Below are 22,774 nucleotides of genomic sequence, written 5' to 3'. Positions count from 1 at the left end.
AGAACCATTACATTGAATTCCCAATCCCTGTATTTTTGCACACCTGCATTTTTGAGTTCCTTCCACAGGCTAATTGTACAATATTTCAGAGTCCGATTCTTTTTGTACAGCAAAATAACAGTTTGGTCATGTATACTTATTGTGTATCTAATTTATATTTTAATATATTTAACATCTACTGGTCCATCTGAGGGAGGGGGTGAGGGGAAGGAGGGAAAAAATTGGAACAAGAGGTTTGGCAATTGTCAATGTTATACATATAACCTGTAAATAAAAGGCTATTAAAATAAAAAATAAAATAAAATAAAAAAATAAAAGAATGGAGACCCTAGACAAAAGTTTACTATTTGCTGGTTATTTTCTGGGTCAGCCTCCAAAGCTGAAAGAACAAAGGCAATCAAGTTCTAACACCATTGTCATCCAAACCACCAATGTGCTATGAAGTTGATTTAAGAAAATCTTTCTTGCAAGTATTTCTAACAAGGACACCTATTTTTCTGGGTATAACTGATTTTTTTTTAAACAAATTATGCATTAAGAAGATATTTTTTTTCATGGATATATAGGAATCAAAGGAAAGAAATATTAATAATAGAATCCTCACTACAGTTTATTGCACTGAAATACAAGCTATATATGATTTTATGCAGAAAGGTACTATCAATCACAGGGACCAGAAATTCATTAAAGCACATCTTTAGCTTTGATTGACAGTTTTTGACTCTTAGTTTTTTACCTGTTTCAAATTCCTACATTTTGTGCAGCATGTGAAAGATAGATAAAGACTTCTACTAAACCAATATCAAATAATACAAAAGGCCAGGGAAATCTGTCTCAATCCAGACAATCTATTTTCTTATCTAATAGATACAAGTAAAGTATGGAAGAAGCAGAAAACTAATCAAGTGAAATCCCAGGAAATTATATTTAGTCAATAAAGTTTAAACATAGCAATTTTCAATTAATTAAACTGACTGGCTTATGATTTCTCCCCTCCCCTTCCCTCATCTAATCCAGTTCTTTAGTACTCCATCTATAGGGGACATAAAAATCAAGAAAAATATAATCTTTATTGTCATGATACTTCCTAATATAAATTTTTACCTATTTCACATATAAGACCTTTGAGACCAGAGACTGTTTTGCTTTTTTCTGAGTACCCTGTGTTCAGTATAGTGCCTGGCACATAATTAGCTTTCTTGACTGATTGATAGTGGGGGTTCCTTAACGTTCAGCAGTTTTTCCATTTGTAACAAAAATCAAAATTACTTTAAAATACTTTCAATAAATATGATACACTGCTACATATTACTGAAAGTTATGAAATGGTGGTGATGAAGTCCATTACAAATTTGTTATATAATCTAAATGAGGCTCTCTCCTCTCCATCCCTCCTCTCAGCCTCTTCCACCAATCAACTCACTCTCTCACTTACCACAGCACAGTTCTTCCACATCTTTTCATACTTCTTTAACCTCTCCATTATTTCCCTTTTCCCATTCTCTCAGCTAAGAGCATTCCTTATATTTTACTGGGGAAAAAAACCAAGTAAATTGATGAGATTTTCTCTCATCTTCATAATACTCAAATGCCTACTATCACTATTATTTCCCTTATTCCTTATCATATATTGAGATGATTCTTTCTCTTAGCTGATGAAAATTCTTTACATACAAAAGTGATAACATTCTATTCCACTGCTTCAGCAGACTTGGCCCTACTCTCACCATTGCTCTCAAAAGCTACTTTGTAGCTGTCTGTTCATAGCCTACAAATATGTCTGTCTTCTTCCATCCTCAAAAACACCTGCTTCATATACCCTGGCAAGTTATAAATAGTTCCATAATTAGCTTTCTTCAGAAATTCAGATAGAAAAGGGAAGATATCAAAAGTATGTAATACTCTACTTTCTACAAAAATTACCAAATTCATCTTCCAATTGAAATTGCTCTACCCAATATTGCCAATGATCATCAAATTCAATATTATTTTCTCAGTCTTCACCCATCTCAACCTCTCTGCACTCTTTGCCACTACTAATCATCCCCTTTCTTCTCTCTAGTTTTCATAACACTCTATTCATTTGGTTTTCCTTTTACTTATGTGACCAATCCTTACTCTGCTTCAATGGATATTTATCTATATCATAGTCATTAACTATGAGTTTTTTTTGGGGGAAAGAGGCTCTTGCCTTCCACATTCTTCTCTTTTCCCTCCATACTATTTCACTTGGTCATCTTATCAGCACCCATGGAGGTGCAATTATCATCACTAGGCTGATAATTCTCAAATCACCTTAAGTAGCCTTAACTTCTCTAATGAGATACAGTCTTGTATTTCCACGTGTTTCCTGGACATCATAAACTGGATGTCTTGTAATAAGACAAACATGACTTGCCCAGGATCACAAAGTTGAATCTGGACTTGGGTCCTCCCAACTCCAAGGCCAGTGCTCTATTTACTAAGTCAACTAACTACCCCTCTTGTAGACATCTAAACTCAACTCTATAACTGAACTCATTATCTCCTTCCCTCTTTCCCTCACACCCTAAACTTGTGTATTATAATTAAAAGTGCCACCAAGATGTTCCCTCAACTTCGAAAACATTAAAGGACTCTGATACTAATAATCTCCATTGTTCTTCTTAAATGTACAAGCTCTTTAGTGAAATAGGGTACCTTGACACTATTTTGTCCTCTTTTCCATGAACTTCTCAAATTCACATTTTGCTACATTTTGTTATTTTGTACCATGTCAAATTTTTTCCTTCTATTTCAATGGTTTTTTTCCTTACCTCCACCCATCTCCAACCACCTGCTTTTGATGCAAACTATTTATTCTCCTTGATAACTGCCAACTAATGTATGCTTTCAGAGAATATATATTTTAATTTCCTTAACTACCTTATTTATTTGCTTGTTTATTAATTTATTTAAATGTCTTGATTACTTTAAATGGATGTGAATATCCTTTAGGAATCTACTTCTAATCTGATCTTTCCCTTTCAGGCTATGTTCTTTAACTGATTCTCCATTTTACAATTTTTGCTCAAAAGATATAAAGAAATCTGATTCTATTTACTAAGTATAAAGGGGCACAACATCTGCACAGATTTTTTTTTTTTTAATCTCTAAAATAATTCCCTATGTGGAAGAAAAGTAAGGTAAAAGAAATGGAAGGCTTATGACAAGTTTTGAAAGGTCAGGAAAACTAGCTACCTGAGGTCTAAAAGTACAAAAGTCTAGCCCATTTTTGGTTTTGTTGCTAGCCCAGCATTGATGCTTTTAAGAATGAGGAATGACCTTTGGGATCCAGATCAAAATAGATAAGGACTCATATGGCACAATGCCACAGTCGGATAAAACCTTTATGAGGCCAATCTTATGTAGAAACATCTTTATTTCTGAGCCCATCCTCCCCAGAGACCTAGGAAATATAGGGAAGCAAGTTGCCTGAAAGTATTGGGAGTAGAGGGAATATTTGGATTCTATTCTTGTTTTATGGCAGGAACAAATATTCTTCTGTAAAAGCCAAATGATGTTAAGTCACTGGCACTTAATAGTGAAGGGACATCCTTAACCAGGCCTTGAGTCAATTGTACTCTAATCCCTCAGGAGTATCCCTAAAATCTTGAGAAGGAGATGTGCCTGTCTCTGGGACAGGAGCACATAGAGTATTTGACATACCAACAACAACAACAACAAAAGTAGCATTTTTATAGCTTTTTGAAGTTTGTAAAAGCACTTTATGTGTTACCTCATTTGACCCTCAACACAACCCTTTGAGGTAGGGCAAAACCCATTTTAAAGATAAGGAAACAGAGGCTGAAAGAGGTGAAATAATTTGCCCAGTTAGTTACATGTAGCTATCATATAGCTGGTGAGTTGTCTGAAACAGGATTTGAATACAGATCTTCCCAAGCCCAATATCTGCTATATCATCTAGCTGCCCGAGTGCTATGTGAAAGAAGCAAAATAGTGAAAGTAGTAAAGAAATCTGGATGCGTGTGTATGTACATATGCTTGCAATTACAAGTTCTAAAGACTACTTCCATAGATACTTATTGCGTATTTATTAAAAATAACTATAAATAACATATTAATTATAAATACAACAATACAACATGGCTATAGTGCTACAAAAATTTAAACTCATGTATTATAGTTAAGTTGAAGTTAGCATATAACCACAAATATTATGACTCCAAATCCAATTCCAAAATATTTTGACTCCAAATCCAATTCCAAAATACTTAAGTAATGTAAATACTGAATTATGATCTTCATTTTAGTAACTTACAAGCACTTTTTAAAGCTGTTTTTTGGGGGCAGGGGAGAGAAATAAAAAAGTAAGAAAATTTATATAGATTAATAAGCAGATTCTTAAATATCAAGGATGCAAATTATAAGCAAGTCAATACCTTCTATGGTTTGAACCCCTATTTACAATCCTCAAGCATAAAATCAGGCTAGCTTGGTGAAGGGTTAAATAAGTGGAAGAAAGAGAAGGACATATTTTCATCACCATGTGGTGGATGACTAATCATATCAAAGAAACTGAGTCTGGTATTTCCAAGAAGGAAGTAGGTAAAAGAAAATAAGGATTTTAAATCCTTAATTGCTATCTTGTTATATTTATGAAGAAATACAATGGTGAAATAGATAGAGAGATTCACAATACTTGGATTTAGTTTCTGCCTGATCAATCTGGCAATAAAACAATGCTGGGTAAGCCACTGAACCTCTAAGTCCTTCAGGTCATGCAGCTATAGGACATGAAGTTCACATACCTTTTTTTTTTTTTTTGAGTGCAACCCAAATCAGATTACAATATAACAGAAATGTTTAACAAAGTATTTTAAAATACAAGGAAATATAGATAACATTAATATGTGGTTTTCTAAGTCAATAAATAACCTATACTACTCATTTCGAATGGGTTGACACCATTGATCTAACCAACACTCTAATATTATAAAATACAGATATATCTACTTATTAAAAAAGGAAGTTTCCTATATAAATGAAACCTCCAGTCCAATTCCTCTCCCTAGTATTTACAGTCACCATACTCAGGGGAGAAAAAAAAAAAAAAACACTCAGGAAACTGACAAATAATCAGGGGAAAAAAAGATCTGTGACTCATTAGCATGGGACACTAGGAATCAGAGAACAAAGATACAGGCCTAATTCTGCCACTAGCAGTAAGAACATGGCTAAATCCCTTAATGTTTGGACCTTAATTTGTTTAGTCATAAAATGAAGGCCTATGATTCAATAATCACTACCTCTCTGAATTTTAAAAATATTTTTCTAAAATCTATGTTAAAAGATTTTAAATACTGTTACTTATTCTAAGATGATTTTATAACTTGAAAGAATTTAGAGCTCTGAAGAAAATGCTTGTTAAATTTGTCACTATTCTATTTCTTGGATAATACCCATTAGCTCATTCCAATTATGATTTAGATGATATTAAAAGGAAAATTTAAATGTCTTTACAAAATATGTTTTTAAATTTACAATTTAGTATCACAGAGAGCTTGAAGAGGCCTTGTATGTCTATTTGAGGATACAACCTCTTCATTTACAAATAAGAAAATTAAGACCCAGGAAGATTGTGTCTTACTCAAAGTCACACAGGAAGTAAATAGCTGAGATAGGATTCAAATTGTTTTCCTAACTTCTTGTGTGTGTGTGTGTATGTGTGTGTGTATGTATATATATACACACTTTCAAGAGAAATATAGGAAAGATGACTCAATTAGTATAAAAGTATCTCAACACTAGCTATTTTTCTTTGCCTTCTCCAAAGTCTAGCAATTTTTCCTTTGAAATGTTCTTGACATCATCCCACCTGTGTCCATTCTTATCTAATATTACCTAGTACTGTCTCACCCAAAGCTTCTTAAACTGTGGTTCATTATCTCATATGGGGTTCTCATAATGGGGGAAGAGTGAAATTTTGATTTATAATCAGTATATGCTTGATTTGTATACCTGTTATATACCTCCAAATTCAGGGTCACCCAAAAATTTCTTGAGTGAAAAAGGATCATGAGTGGAAAAAGTTAAAGAAGGCTTAGTCTAACCCACTTATAAACTGATGCTATCACTGATTTTCCTGTCTGTAGCTTCATCTTGTTTAAATCCATTCTTATATAGCATATATATCTTATCTATATTTTATATAGCATATATATATTTGGATATATTTAGATCCATTCTTATAAATCCTTACTTATATAGATAAAATTCCAAAATACAGATTATGTCATTCATTCCCTTACTCAAAAATCTGCTAATAGAACCTAAGTGTCAATATAAAGTTGAAATGCTCCTTAGACTGGGATTCAACTCTTTAATTTGAAATCAATCTATCCAATTTTATCTCCCTCATTCCTCTAATAAATACTTCAACAAATGTTATCTGAACACTCAAATTCTCCTTTCTTAACACAAGTCTCTGTGCTCAGTAGTCATTACTGTATATACTTATATTTTTGTATAACAAGAGAAAGCAAGAAACAGCTACCCCTCCACTCCACACATATACTGGTGAATTTACAGTAAAACATTGGTCAAAATTACACAGAATAAGAGTTGAAGGGTATTTCAAAAATTTTTGAAATCACAGCTCCATCTGAAAAAAGTTGTTTCTATCATTCATGTGTGTCATCTTATCGTGTGCCTTGAATGTTTATTTAACTTCTGTATGTTTCTATTAAAATTCCTTGAAGGCAAGGATTCTTGTTTTACCTATAAATCTAATTCTTTAGCATATATCAAAGAATATCTTTCATAAAGGTATTTAATAAATGTTTGCTAAATAAAATGTTTTACTGTCCCAATTACTTCCTTTGTATTTCCCCAACAAAGAAACTCCCACCATGCTTTTCCATCTTAAGTATTCCATTAATATTCACTGAATGAAAAATGAGATTAATGCTAATGTCATATTTGAAATAATTTTTTATTTCAATTCTAAAAACATTTAAGATTCTCTCTTATTAGAACAAAAACCTTTCCTCTTTAGATAAGTCACAAAGAACATGAACACATCTTCTGCTTATATCTTAAAAATTGAATTTTATTTATATCTAAGTAGAAGGAATACTAACTACTGTCCAGGAAGTTAAGAATATGAATTTCATTACAATTACTTGTGTTTTGCCTACAGAGAATAGTTTTCTATAAGGAAACTGTCTTAATAATAAGACTAGATATCTTGTGGTAAAACCAATCTCTTCTTTTCAACTTGGTATCCAAAACGACTTTTCTATAATGTGATCTCCTAGAGAAGAAGGAAAAACTCATAGTAGGTATGTTAGGAATGCAAAATTAAAAGTTACTTTACATCTGAAGACTATGACCATACTGTTTATTATGTATAAGGTTTACTTTTTTTTCCTGACACAAATCAGCCAATTGAGTAGTGAGTTTATTTGACAACTTACTAATAAAATTATGTGCAGTAATCTCTTGAAGCCAGAAGAGAACAGAACAATAATGTCTTTTAAAGGAACATAATTAATCACAATTATTAGCCAACAACTAATTTCATATTAAAGTTTCACAAGGGACAGTAGGGAAAGGGAAGGGAGAGACAGACAGATAAATAACCACAATTGTTTGCCAACAATTAATTTCATATTAAAGTTTCACATGGGACAGTGACAGGGTGGGGGGTGGTTGAAGAGACAGAGAGATAATCAGAGAATCGAGAGACAGAAATAGTGAACTTAAGGGAAAAAAGAAAAACGTTTCAGAGGGCAAGAAATTATCTGTGGAGGTCAAAGAAAGGAAAGGAATTGGCTAAGAAACATTGCAATGACTTGCTTTGATAAAGGAAGAAAAGATGTTACTTACTCTGGTGAAAAAGTATAGGGATTTTGGATTTGGAGTACAGGCCTGCTACTGTACTGAGGATGTTTTGCAGTTCTCTCTCTGTGTAGCTGTCCCCACTTCCCTATGTCAGGTTGTCTTTCCCTCTGCAGCTTGGGCTGAAAGACAAAAAAGGTTTACATCTGGCTGATGTGGGTAGAAGACTCATGAATCAATTTTTTTTCTTTTATTCAATGATAATCAACTCATTCCCCAAATTTTAGCTATAAAGTAGATGACAATATTAAAGCTCATTTTAACTTCCTTTTTCCATTACTACCCTGCTACCAAGGTTGTAATAAAGACCATAACAGCATACTTAATAATATACATTATATATAAAAACACAGGAGTTACCTATTGCTGAGTAGAATACTAGAGAAAGTACACTCATCCCCAATTCTCATACGACCCAAGTGACATGTGACATGGGGAAAAAGTCAAATGACTAATAGTTGTGGAATTTCTAAAAATCCAAACCTAATGCACATTGAAGCTTTGGAAAATCATTTCTTGTTTGATACAATATTTAAACACACCTACACAGGAATAGTATGGGCAGCTGAATAACAAAATAGAAAAGTCCTGGGCCTGAAATCAAAAATACTCAATTTTCCATGACTTCCAATTTGGCCTCAGATATTTATTAGCTGAGTGACTTGGGCAAGTCACTTCACTCTGTTTGCCTCAGTTTCCTCATCTATAAAATGAGCTGGAGAAGAAAACCACAGCAAAATACAGCAGTATCTTTGCCAAGCAAACTCCAAATGGGGTGACAAAGAGTTGGAAATGATTGAAAAATGAATGAACACCAATAGCATAGGAATATATTTATATACAAAAAATTAGAAAAGATTTCATAGTCACTATGTTGTCAAAAAAGATAACTGAATCATCCGGTACACTAACAGAGTGTCAAAGAAAAGTGTTACTTAACAAGCATTTATGAAATCATTAATAAATATTTGCTGATAATTGATTATATCTAGTAGTTTAACAAGTCCATTTTCTTCTAACAAAAAAGAACATAGGGACAAGCATTACTTCAATAAACATACTGGAAATAAGATATGATTTTCTCCACAAAGTTCCAATGATGTCTTGGCAGCCAAATCTAATGATATTTTCTTAATTGTCATCCTTTTTGGCATCTCTGTACCATTTGATACTTTAGAGTATCTTCTCCACTTTGATGCTAGATTTTCAGGACTGTTAATGACAGCTGAAACAGCAATTAATAAGTAACTGTGTCCCAAAGATTTATCATGGAACCCACTTTTATTTTTCCCATATGTTCCCATGAATTCAAACACCATTTTTGCATATAATTCTCTTCAGTGTTAGTCGCTCTCTGGAGCGCTCATTCTCTATCACCAACTGCCTATGCCTATGTCTAAAGGACATTTCCAAATGTATGTCCTTTAGATTTCTCAGACTCAGTAAGTCCAAAACAGAAATTATTTCTCCAGGAATCTTCCCTCCGCCTTTTTAAAATTTCCCTATTACATCTTTCTGGTCACTGAAGTGTAACTCTCAAGTGTAACTGTGTCATTCTCAAGTCTTCACTCAGACATATCCAATTAATTTGCCCAATCTTTCTACTTGTCACATCTTTAGTATATATCCCCTTATCTCACTAAGAAACTATCCCATTTCAGACCTTCAACACCTCTCACCTGAATTATTACAACAGATTTCTAATTAATCTCTCTGCCCACTCCAATTCAACCACCACAGCTTTTCAAGTGCCTTTTCAAGCATAAATCTGTCTCACGGATCTACATAATAAAACTATAGTTGTTTTTTTTTCTCCATTACCTTCAAATATAAAAGTACAGTTTTTAAACTTTTATATTTCATTATTAAAAACCAAAAAGATTATCTTCATATATACATCAGAACACAGTAAGTATATATGTGAATCTCCCTTTCAAACTATGTGCTTTTTGAAAATACAAAATTAAACATTTCTTTTTAAAATATATTATTTATATATATGTACTCCCTTCTCAATATTTTTTTCAGTTTTCTTCTGTGCATTTCAGAAAATGTTCCAATGGTTTTCCTTTTTTGAGGCATTATTATTACTATTACTTTTCCCCTCCAATTAAAAACTGAAAGAAAAAAAATTCTAATAACCATAGTGAAGCAAAAGAAAGCTACACGTTAGCCATGTCCATACGTGCATCAACTAGAGTCCATAACTTTTCTGTCAGGAAGTGGATAACAGGATTAATTCTAAGTCTTCTGGAAACATAATCAGTCACTGCACTGACTGATAAATAAGCTTCCTAAATCTTTAAAAGTTGTTTTCCTTGACAATACTTTTTGTTTTTGTAAAAAGTGTTCTCCTTGTTTAGTTCACCTTATGTATGTTTCATCTAATATTACTCAAAGTACTCTAAAGTCATGCATGTCTTTCATTGTCTTCAAAGTAACATTCCATTATATTCACATAAATTGTTCAACTATTCCCCAACTGGTTTTACTTTCACATTACTCTCCCCACCCCACCTTTTCCTTTTAATGCCTCCTTTAAGATCAGAAAATTTGTTTCATTTGTAGCCGTTCCCCCACCCACACAACCTCCTCCTTAAAACCTCTTTCCTATCACTCCTTATTTTTCTGAGGAAGTTCATATAGAGTATACCAAAAGTTTGGTGTACTTTTAACCTTATCATGGGTATACTCCAATATTATTTTGTGGGCCTTCTCTTTTCTCCTGGTGACCTCATCAGGCCCTAAGGTGTTAATGATGATTTATATTACTAAAAGGCTGCCACTAGCTCTATTCTCTCTTCTAAGATGCAGTCCCTGCATTACAAATTGCCTATTAGTAACTCTGAAAACTGATTTATTCTGGGACACTAATATATTGTTGGTGGAGTTGTGAGCTATTCTAACCATTATGGAGAGCAAAATGGAACTATGCCCAAAGTGCTAACAAACTGCACATACCCTTTGATCCAGCAGTGTCCCAAAGAGATCTTAAAGGAGGGAAAGGGATCCACATGTGCAAAAATGTTCATGATAGACCTTTTTGGAATATTATTATTCTATGAGAAATGATCAGCAGAATGATTTCAGAAAGCCTAGAGGGACTTGCATGAACTGATGCTATGAACTGAATGCTACATGAACTAAGTGAAGTGAACAGAACCAAGAGAACATAGTACACAGCAACAAGAAGACTAAGTAATAGTAATGATCAATTCTGATAGCTAATGACTTGGCTCTTTTCAACAATGAGGTCAGTTCCAAAGGTCATATGATGGAGAGAACCATCTGCATCCAGAGACAGGATTGTGAGCATTGAATGTGGACCACAACTTAACATTTTCAACTTTTTTTTGTTTGCTTGCTTTTTATTTTTTCTCTTTTTTTTTTTCCTTTTTTGATCTGATTTTTCTTGTTCAGCATGACAAATGTAAAAATATGTATGATGTAAGAATTATATAGGTTTAATATATTATATTGGATTACTGTCTAGGGGAGGGATTGAGAGGAAGGGAGAGAAAATTTTGGAACACAAGGTTATGCAAGGATTAATGATTAATGTTGAAAACTATCTTTGCATATATTTTGAAAATAAAAAGCTATTATTAAAAAAAAAAAAAAGAAAACTGGTTTATTACCAACACAAATTAAAGGCTCAAATGAAACTTATTTTACTTGCTCAAGTCCCCAAATCTACCCATCTTTTTAACTATTTCTATCAAGGATACCATCCATCATACTTTCAATCACTTAGGTTTTAAACCTCACAGTATTTTCTCCGATTTCATATGTCCCCTCTTTTCCATATCCATTTAGCTGCAAAGTTTTATTGTTCCTACTTTCACAACTCTAGCAGCATCTCTTATTTGGCCTATAGCAATAGCTTATTCCTTAATTTCCTACTTCACAATTCTTTCCTTTCTAACTCATCTTTTCAATGAGTTTTCTAAAACATAGCTCAGACGATGTCACTCTTTTACTCTGACTCCAGTAGCTCCCACTCTGACTCCAGTAGCTCGCTCCCTAACACAAATTCTTCTGGTTTAACATTTTAAACTCTGCAAAAGCCAAATCTCTTTCCAGCCAAATTAACACTTCCATTCTAGTACTCTGGAAAAGCTTAAGCTTTGGGTTGTGATCCCATATAGGGTAATGTAAGTGAATATGAGTGTTATGAAATTATGAATTATTATGAGTAAACATTTGATTTGTATACCTATTTTATATACCTATATATCCAGAGTCGCATAAAAATTTCTCAGGTGAAAAGGGAGTGTAAGTATAGCATATCAAAATGGCCATTGTAATGTTCTTCACACAAGACACTCTTATCATCTTCAATTTCTATGCCTTTTCAGACTGTTCCCTGGGTCTGAGATGCTGCTTTGAATCTCAGGTTTCAGGATTCAGCTCAAGGATTATCATATCCCTTAACTATTTCTTATGTGCCAAGCTCCTGCCGCCCCCAATTAAAAATATAGGATAATTATGATTAAGATATTTTGTAGATTTTAAAATTACACAAAAACGTTGCTGCTGTTAGAAAAAAATTCCTCAAAAGATCAAGTACCAGATTCCAGATTATATTGAAAGAATAAAATAAAAGAAAGTGTTCCTTTCCAACTTTTTTGTGCAAAGTCTTCAGCAAAGCCTGAAACCTTGAGTTCATGATGTTTATTTATAAAATTCTAGAAAGTAGTAAGCTTGAGCAGAATACAAGACAAAGAATATTATTAGATCTGGATCTAATCCTACATTCACGCCCCAAGTTTGTCACTAAGTACTGTGACTTTGGGCCAATTATTTCACTTTCTAATCTCAGTTTCTTCATTTGTGAAAGAGGACTAATAACATACTCTCCACTTCATAAGATCATATTGAGGATGAAATGAGAAAGTAAAGCATTCTGGTAAAGGTAAGCTCTAAGTATTACAACTAAAGAAGATTCTTTAGAATAGAGATGTGAAGAGAACAGATAAAAAGAACTAAAGCAGGACAACCAAATAGAATAGCTGTTCTTTGGTGAGCTCAAGGCAGTCAGTCAAAAGCCAGGGAGCGAAAGAAATATTTTAAAGAATTAACATGGATGACTCTTTGAAAACCTGCATCAGTATTAACTACTACTCCAAGTTAACAATGATGGATTGCTCTATTATGTAACATGGCTGACAAAGGTGACAATGACAAGATTGAAGTTTTACACCAACAAGTCTGCAAAAAGGCACTGCAAACACAAATTAAAAAAATAAATCAAGCTATACAATAGTAATTATTGTTAGGAGACATTCTTGAATAAGGCTTTTCTACTGAGAAGGATAAAACTCTATTAAGTGATACCATAAGGAATGGTTTCCAATATGCTCCTTTCTGCTCTCCTCCCTATTCCATCCAATCAGTTTTCAAGTTTGGTTGATTATACATCTCCAGAAGCTGTTCCCTTTTCTCTACTCCCATAGTCACAAACCAAGTTCAAACCTAAAATAAATGTCTTTTTTAATCAAAATTCTTTTTAACAGTTTCCCAACTTATCTTTCTAATCCATCTTGCAAACTACTTTTCAAAATAGTCTTTCATAGAAGCCTGTTTTACAATGTCACTCTTCTGCTCAAAAACCTTTTGTATATGAAGTAGAAAAAAAAAAGGAAGTATTATCTTTTTATTGCTTCTTGAATAAAATATAAAATTCCTCAGGTTGTCATTTAAAGCTCATCACATTCTGACTACTATATAACTTTATAACATTATTTCTTATTATTTCCCTTCATTCACTTTATGTTCTAGCTAAATTAGACAGTTAAGAAAGTGGATCATAACATAGTATTTTCACTTTTTTGTTGTTGTTTGCTTGCTTTTTGTTTTCTTTCTCGTTTTTGGTTTTTTTTTTTTCCCTTTTTGATCTGATTTTTCTGGTACAGCATGATAATTGTGGAAATAGGTACAGAAGAATTGCACATGTTTAACCTATACTGGATTACTTGCTATCTAGGGGAAAGGGTAGGGGAAAGGAAAGGAAAAAAAATTTGGGACACAAAGTTTTGCAAGGGTGAATGCTGAAAACTATCTTTGCATGTATTTTGAAAATAAAAAGCTATTATTTTAAAATTAAAAAAAAAATTAGACAGTTAATTGTCTAATTTGGCATTCCATTTCCCCTTTCCATAGATTTTCACTAACTTTCTGTCTGATACATTACACTTACCATCTCCTCTCAGAATTTTTTCTTGAACCCCATACCATCCTCTTTTTATTAATGTTAATTGTTAATGTTTACTCCTATGTTGAATTATCTTGTACAGTACCCATTTGTGTATTTGCAGTGTCTCTCCAGTAAAATGTTAAAAGCTCTTGAAGGAAAGAATCATTATTTATTTATCTTTGCATTATCAAGGATTAATACAAAACATTGTGCTAATGGTACAACTGACAAGTTGAATTTTTCAAAACCAACATATCCAATTACTTTCTCAATCAAAAAAGTCATTTGAATTCAATTTATCTTCATAAAGACACTACTAGAACATGGAAGACACTCAAACTAATGGAATGAAAGAAATACAATTAGGAAGACTACATACATAAGAACAAAAGAAATGCAAATTAAGAAAAAAATAGAACTGAATGCTGTAAAATCATAACCAATCTTAACCCCTAGGAAGAGATGTGAGGAGACACAAACTTTGTATTTAACTTCAAATATCCTACTATGATTAGTTTTGCTGAACTTATTTTTTCCCTTTCCTATACTTTTTTGTTCATTCTTTCTTACAAGGCTCTCTGGGAGCATGGTCCAATAAAATGTATTACAACAAAATAGAAAAATTTGCTCTTAATATTCAAATGAGCCCAATATAACAGAAGCAAGCCTGGAGACCAATTCCTCAAAATTGGGAATGAAAGGAAAAAGGTAGCATTATCCTCTTCAAGCTGAAATTCACTTTACCTCTGGATTCACACATTCTGCTCTGGCAGTCCCTTTCCCAAGACTGATGGATTCCTCCCTATTTTTTATTTTAAGGAAAGCATCCAGGCTAGTTATATAGGAATTCCTTCCCGTATCCCTCAGAACTTCCTTTACTCCATGCCCAAAGCTATTCTCTCCCCTTAATATCAACAATAGATTTTTTTAGCTTTCTTTTATGTAGTCTTTCTCCATTAGAATGTAAGCACCTTGAAGGCAGTACATCAATGAATTACACATCCCAATCTCTAAGATAACCAAGAAAAGGAATAAATAACTGGGTCTGTAGAGAATGAAAATGTCATAAAAATCTAAGATTAGGACAGTTTTAAGATTGATTGTGGGGAGAGGAGAGAAAATTGCTCTGAGTCACCTTTGAAGATTCCTAAAGATTTGGACTCTATAACCTCTCCTACCTTATGGCATTTGTCCAAAGAGATACATACAGAAGTTAACTGTTCTAGTGCAATCTGTTCTGCAACAATCCAGAAAAGGCAAAAAGGAAATAACTATCCTTTCTTTCTCAATGGCCTCACTCATGAGTTAGTTGTTGTCCTCCTCATTCTTGAGGAGGACCAAAATGTTTCTATGTGATGTCGTGATGTCTCTATGGTCATAGAGCAGTATAGCACCTTCTCTGAGAAAGGCATGACATGCTGGGCAGTCCTGTGTCATACAACAGATTCTAAAGCTCTTAAGAGAGACCTTGAGAGTGTCCTTGTATCACTTTTTCTGACACCTTGTGCTTGCCCTGTATGAGTTCTCCATTACAACACAAAGGGAAGGCCATCCAATCTAGTGGATGAAACAAGACAACCTGAGGTACAAAGAAGAGGCGAAGAGACAGCTATTTGTCAGGCAAGCCAAAGCACTACCACCATCTTCATGTCTCTCAGATCTTGATGGGACAACTCAAAAAAAAAAAAAAAAGTAATTGGATATGTTGGTTTTGAAAAATTCAATTTGTCAGACATTTTTAAGTACTTACCATTAGCACAATGTTTTGTATTAAGCTTTGATAATGCAAAGACAAATAAATAATGATCCTTTCCCTCAAGAGCTTTTAACATTTTACTGTAGAGACACTGAAAATACACAAATGGTACTGTACAAAATAATTCAACATAGAAGTAAACATTAACAATTAAATTCCTTCTCTCTTACTGGACTTCTCCCTTTCTCACTCATGCCCTTACATATCTATTATCTACCATCAAAGAGATAAGTCATTCTACTTTACTTTATCCATTTTGTTAGCCCACACACACATATAAATACACACACACAAAGATTTATCTGTGTGTATAACTAACTAAATATATGACATACAAAGATATAATTCTTCTTTAATTGTTTCTAAACCCAGTCTCCCCAATTAAATTATAAAACCTTCAGAGCAAAAATTCCTCATTATTTTTCATCATAAACAGATAGAAATTTATTAAATATTCAACAAATATTTAAAAGCTATATCCCTGAGAATTTGAAATAATTCCCAAAGTTCAGACAGTCAAAGGGCCAAATATCTTTAGCCCCACTGTATGAAACTAACTTTGGATGCCTTAATCCCTCCCTTAAACACATTAATATTTGTTTACTCAAAATATACTTCTATTGATATATACCATATATACAATGCATATCATGTTTCATAAGTATGCCAATGCCTTCCTTCTATTATTTTCTCTTTATCTTGTGTATAGCATGTGTTTAATACATTCTTTTATAGCTACCTCCTCCATTTGATTGCAAACACCTTGAGGGCAGGGGCTATCTTTTGCCTATTTTTTTTGTATCCTCAAGTGCTTAGCACAGTGCCTGGCACATCATAGATACTTAATAAATGTTTATTGAATTGAATCAATGATCATAATCTCAACAATTAGGCTCACCAATAGTGTTTTCCTCACTATATAAAAAAACTTATTTGAGACTGTCAATATCTGCAGGGCCTATAATTATTTTCAATCTATTGACTTATTTAATGTCTTTGTTTAGAAAGAGTCAGTGGACTTATAAAATATATTGTGTTTCTGTTTAGTAGAAAACAATGGAAATTTCTATTCCAAGAGAAAGAATTTCTCCAAATGTATACATAAAGGACGTCCTTAATCATTTTTATATCCTCACCACCCTTCCCATACTGACACACACACACACACACACATGCATCTAATTAAAAACCCAAATATATAACTTCAAACTTACTTCATTTTCACTACTTTGATGTAAAAATGAATGTTAAATCAATACTCCTTTAATATACTTGTTTGAAACTACTCTTTTACTGTTTCAAACACTTAAAGGGAATATCTTTGACAGTAAGTCATTACAGAATTTCAGAATTGGAAGAGCTCTTATGGCTTTAATCTAACTTCTTTACTTTACAATTAGGGAAAGTAAGAAGTTTCTTTCTCAAGGTCACAATAACTAGTTTATGGTAAAAATGGGAACTTGACTCATTTTCTAGTCTTGTTTTATGATAAAAACTGGATCACAACTCAACTCTCATTTTCTATTCTAGTGTTATTTCCATTAGGCCTTTTCTATCATGAAATTCAAATTTAACCTATAAAGGAAAAAAAAAAGTCACTGGATCCTGCTAATACAGAAATTAATTAAATAATTATCTGACATTTAAGTTTTTGGTCTTAAAAATATATAGCTATGCATGCCTATTACCTCTGAAAAATGTAGTTTTTGAAAAGAATTACCCAAATGTAGCTGACAGTAATTTCAAATTTAGTTATCACACAAACTCTTAACTTTGGTTACATAGCTATATATTATGCATCTTATTAAAAATTATGCTAGTAATATTAAAGACAACATTTATTAGATATAATTATATGCTGACTATCATTTCTTGGGGGGGGGGAAGTGTTAAATTAAAATGAGCATTTATCAAGCTGTATGTAAGCAGTATATATAGAGAGATCAGTGAATAAACAAGTGAACTTCTCTATGCCTTAAGACTAACCATTTAGTATATAAATATTTTAGAGCAGGATAAATGTGAAGAAAACCCAATATTTAGGAAACTATTCAGGAAAAAACAAAAGGAACTGACAATAGCAAATATCAAGGTATTTATGATTTTTATGATGCATATAATCGATATGGCTCTAAATCTAAAATAGTCCTATAACAACATTTACACAATGCTTACTATGTGCCAGGTATTATACATTATGTGCCTCATAATTATTACCTTATTTGATTTTTGAAAATTTTAGGATGTAGGTGCTGTTATTATCCTCATCTTTGGCAAAATGACTTGCCCAGAGTCATATAGCTAGTAAGTATCTGAGGCCACAGTGAACTCAAGTCTCCCTGATTACAGGTCTCTTAATCTATCCATTGAAGCACCTAGGTTGCCACCAAATAACAGGCATAACTATCAAGCTATTATAAAAGTCTACAAATATCTAAGATTGTGTATTAAAGAAAAAATGATCAAAAGGAAAAAGTCACAAAATACAAACTTAAAGGTTATTATAACTTCAAGTTTCTGTAATTTTTATGACTGAAATTGAATAGCTGCTTTCAAAAAAGAAAAACCAAAAACAAACTTGAAAAAGTTACAATAACTAGTTTAATCAAAATTTCCTAAAGATAAATGAGTTTTTAATGTAACTATCTTTATTTTTAAAATATTTAATATCATATGTATATGGATATATACTTACACCTCTTGTGATTTGTTCTCTGTAAGGAGCTTCTAGGGAGAGCTTCCTCTCACCATCAATGCAGATCCACAGCTACTCTGCAACTTAAAGAGTTTTAAGAAAGTGTTTGGGGGGCCCGGAGGGATCACATGGCTTGCAAATATGGCTTTGAAAGGTACTTGAAACAAAGGCCTCCCTGACTTGAAAGCTGGCTCTCTATTAGGCACATTGTTCATTTCTCATAAAGCAAGAAAACATAGACCTGACAAACACAAGACCTTGGTTTTAGTCCTGGACGCTTCCAATTTTATAGTGGTATACAATTTGATTCAAACAATAACACATACAAAATTGGCTTTAGCCAGGGCAATTGGATAGCTATTAAAATAACAGCAATTTTTTTTTTTTTTTTTTTTTTTTTTTTGCAGAGGCAATTGGGATTAAGTGACTTTCCCACAGTCATACAACTAGGAAGTATTAAGTTTCTCAGGCCAAATTTGAACTCAGGTCCCCCTGATTTCAGGGCTTATGTGCTCTATCCACAGCACTATCTAGCTGCCCTAAGCAAAGCAAATTATTTTTAAAATAAATGTCAAAATTATTCAAGGGAAGGAAAAAACAGCTACGCAACCTTTTTAAAAAGCAGACTACTGACAAAACATGAAAAAATTATAAGATATAAAATGAATAATCCTGATTATATAAAATTAAAAAGTTTGTGCACAATCACAACCAATACAGCCAAGAGAAGGAAAAAGGAAGCTGTGGGAAAAATTTTCAACAAATTTTTCTGATAAAGGGCTCACTTCTCAAATACAGAGAACTCAGTCAAATTTATAAAAATACAAGCCCTTTCTCAATTGATAAATGATCAAAGTTTAAGAAAAAATTTTCCAAAGAAACCAAGCTATCTATAGTCATATAGACAGATAGATATTGGGGGGAGAGGGGGACCGACACCTAAATCACATAGATTACATAAATATTATCAGATTGGCTAATATGAAAGGAAAACGAGAAATGTTGGAGGGGATATAGTAAAATAGGGACTCTAATACACTGTTGATGGAATTATGAACTGATCCAACCATTCTGGAGAGCAGTCTGGAACTATGTCCAAAGAGCTATAAAACTAGGTATTTGACCTTTCAACCTAGCAATATCACTACTAGATCTGTATGCCAAAGAAATCAAAAGGAGGTGGGAAGAGAGAAGACCTAGATTTACAAAAATTACAACAGCTCTTTTTTTTTTTTTTTTTTGGGTGATAGTAAAGAATTGCAATTCAGGGGGACGCCCATCAATTAGGTAATGGCTGAATAAGTTATGAGACAGTGATGGAATACTACAGTGCTATAAGAAATGACAAACAGGATGGTTTCAGAAAAATCTGAGGAAAATTACATGAATTGATGCCAAGTGAAATGAGCAGGGTCACAATACTGTATAGAGTAACTATCACTGTACAATGATTAACTGAATAACTTTGCTAGTTTCAACAGCACAATAACACAAATCAATTCTAAAAGATTTATGAAAAAAAAGCTATTCATCTTCGGAAAAATAAATGATTATGTATGAAAGCAGATTAAATAACAGTTCTTTAAAAAAAAATTATTATTCCTTGGGGGATGGGGGATGGGGGAGGAGGGAGGTTGTTTTGTAATCTGGCTAACAAAGAAATGCTTTGCATAACTACAAGTATGCAAACAATATCAAATTCTTGCCTTCTCAAAAAAGGGGAGAGAAAAAGAGAATTTGAAAACTCATAATTCCCAAAAATGAAAGTTAAAAATTTCTGTTTTACATGTAATTGAGAAAAAACAAAATTAAGATTAAATGCACACACACACAAAAATGGACTACATACAGAAAGGACAGTGATACAAAAGTTAATTATGTCCTCTCACATTTTATCATGAATTCATATCCACACTTCTTTGTAAAATTATAAGTATAGGAAGCATATACAAATCTTTCCTAAGTTTAAAAGGTAATTTGTCTTGAAAGGCGCACACCTGCCAGGTTCATATAGGATCCAGGAAATACATTGTATTAGGTTTTGTGACCATTTATTTTTGATATTCATGGATTAGAAAACAAAGGACTAAACTGTAGCAGGAGAGACAGAAAATAAATTCCAAGATACCCATGTTCTGTATGGTAAGAATTGATAAATGCCCTTTTCCATTGAATACTTTGAAAATCAGTTTTGATACTGCCAAGTAAAAGCTCTATGGTACAATTACTTAACTTCACTAAATAAGTATGGTAATATTAAATTACTTTTAAAATATAATATTTTATATTCTAAAACAATGCCTATGAAATATCCTATGAAATACCATGTTACTCTTGGACACAAAGATGGTCTTACTGCTAAATTTATGCATAAAGACATAGAATAGAAATAGAAATCTACAAATCAATTCTTATATAAGGTTAACATTTTGCTTTTAAAGAGAAAGGCAAAAGACATAACAGACCTAAAATTATATTATACAGCATAAGTCATCAAATCCATTTAGTACTGGCTAAGAAAAAGCAGTGGATCACTGAAATAGATTAGGTACATAAGACACAATAGTCAATGCCTAAAATAATCTAGTGTTTGATAAACCCAAAGACTCCTGGCTTCTGGGATAAGAACTATCTTACATACACATCACCAACAAAATCCAACAGCAAGAGATGTAAAGAGAAATTCTTTTAAAAATATTTGCTGGGGAAATAATATGACAAAAACCAGGCATTGACCAATATCTAACATTATACTAAGATAAGCTCAAAATATAGACATAAAGAGCGATATCATAAGCAAATTAGGACAGTAAGGTTAGTCTATCTGTCAGATCTGTGAAGAAAGCAGGAATTTATGGCCAAAGCTAGAGAACACTATGAAATGGAAAATGTATAACTTTAATTATATTAAATGAAAAAGGTTTTACACAAATAAAAGCCAATGCGAGACTTACATGAACTGATGCTAAGTGAAATGAGCAGAACCAAGAGATCATTATATATCTCAACAACGATACTGTTTGAGGATGTATTCTGATGGAAGTGGATCTCTTCGATAAAGAGAGCTTTAATTGATCAAAGATGGACAGAAGCAGCTACACCCAAAGAAAGAACACTGGGAAATGAATATAAAATGCTTGTATTTTTGTTTTTCTTCCGGGGGTTATTTCTACCTTCTGACTCCAATTCTCCCTGTGCAACAAGAAAACTGTTCGGTTCTGCACACATATATTGTATCTAGGATATACTGTAACCTATTCAACATGTAAAGGACTGCTTGCCATCTGGGGGAGGGGGTGGAGAGACGGAGGGGAAAAATCGGAACAGAAGTGAATGCAAGGGATAATGCTGTAAAAAAATTACCCTGGCATGCGTTCTATCAATAAAAAGTTATAAAAAAAAATTTTTTTAAAGTCTAAAAAAAAAAATTAATTAAAAAAAATAAATAAAGCCAATGCAGCCAAGATGAGAAGGGAAGCAAAAAGCTAAGAAAAAAATCTCTAGACTGTATTTCTGATAAAGGGCTCATTTCTAAAACATAATTCTAAATATATAAATGTAAACATTTCTAAAACATATAGAGAACTGCCTCAAATTTATGAGAACACAAGTCATTCCCCCAATGCATAAATGGTGAAATGATACGAACAATTTTTAGATGAAGAAATTAATTTCTAATCATATGAAAAAATGCTACATTACTACTGACTACCATCAAGGTTCCTCAAACTTTTTAAAGAGGGGACCAGTTCACTGTCCCACAGATCGTTGGAGGGCTGGACTATAGTAAAAACACAAACATTGTTTTGTGGGCCTTTAAATAAAGAAACTTCATAGCCCTGGGGTGAGGGGGATAAACATCCTCAGCTGCTTCATCGGCACATGCGCCGTAGTTTGAGGACCCCTGAACTAGACAAATAGGAAATTAAGACAACTCTGAGGTGCTACTTCATTTCTCTCAGATTGGCTAATGACAACATGTTGAAGGGGATGTGGGAAAACCGAGACACTATTGTTTTGTGGGGGAGTTATGAAATAATGCAACTTTTCTGGAGAGCAATTTAGAACTATACCCAAAGGGTTATAAAACTGAATACTCTTTGATCCAGCAGTGTCACTACTGGGTCTGTATCCTAAAGAGATAATGAGAGGGAAAAGGACCCACATGTTCAAAAACCTTTATAGCATCTTTTTCTGTAGCGATAAGGAACTGGAAATTAAGTGGATGCCCATTTGTCACGGGAGT

General features: G+C 32.9%; 1 protein-coding gene across 5 annotated transcripts in view; it reads right to left on the bottom strand.

Annotated features, from left to right (window-relative positions):
* ZFAND6 (zinc finger AN1-type containing 6) overlaps window positions 1-22,774 on the bottom strand; it is a 90,371-nt gene that overhangs the window by 19,406 nt on the left and 48,191 nt on the right. For 4 of the 5 annotated variants that reach the window (XM_051981149.1, XM_051981151.1, XM_051981153.1 and 1 more), the window contains exon 2: window positions 7,870-8,003. The gene's annotated coding sequence lies outside the window, so the exon portion shown is untranslated. Of the gene's footprint in view, window positions 1-7,869; window positions 8,004-18,528; window positions 18,612-22,774 lie in introns of all 5 variants that reach the window. The other variant, XM_051981152.1, reaches the window with a different exon arrangement.

The sequence above is a fragment of the Antechinus flavipes genome, chromosome 2 (genome assembly GCF_016432865.1).
Source record: "Antechinus flavipes isolate AdamAnt ecotype Samford, QLD, Australia chromosome 2, AdamAnt_v2, whole genome shotgun sequence".
Classification (NCBI taxonomy): Eukaryota; Metazoa; Chordata; class Mammalia; order Dasyuromorphia; family Dasyuridae; genus Antechinus; species Antechinus flavipes.
Note: the sequence above shows the minus strand (reverse complement) of the source record. Positions and strands in the feature narration are given on the sequence as shown.